The sequence below is a fragment of the Sinocyclocheilus anshuiensis genome, unplaced genomic scaffold, assembly GCF_001515605.1.
Source record: "Sinocyclocheilus anshuiensis isolate Anshui unplaced genomic scaffold, SAMN03320099.WGS_v1.1 scaffold2533, whole genome shotgun sequence".
Classification (NCBI taxonomy): domain Eukaryota; kingdom Metazoa; phylum Chordata; class Actinopteri; order Cypriniformes; family Cyprinidae; genus Sinocyclocheilus; species Sinocyclocheilus anshuiensis.
Window position 1 is genome coordinate 454,310 of NW_015548189.1, and position 502 is coordinate 454,811.

Sequence of the window (502 nt, forward strand, 5' to 3'; positions counted from 1 at the left end):
ATCTTTTTTTATGCTCAAACAGCAACATTACAGACTAACTAAAGTTGAAAAAGTGAAAAAAGCATAATAGGACCCCTTTAATTATTATAAATCAGTTCAAATACTTTGTGTAGCTTGTGTAACTTGATAAAATTGCATAAAATCTCAAAACATTGAGATCTCCCCTATTAGTCTGTGTTATCTGTGTGCAAAAACACAAAGACAACACAGTCTCAACATTTAATGTCCTTTAACAGTCTGAAGCAAAGCATGCTGAGAAAATAAAATCTGCTGCAACTTATTACGTTTGAGTTTTACTAAATATAATCAGATATTGGGTTCACATAACTTTTAAGAGTTTGCTTTCTTTTAAGTACAATTAACTTTCAGTAGTATTTTAAGAAAAATGTACTTGTTTCATTCAGTACATTTGATTGTTAGGTTTTTACAAAAAGTTAAAGGGTCATATGATGCGATTTCAAGTTTTCCTTTCTCTTTGGAGTGTTACAAGCTGGTTGTGCAT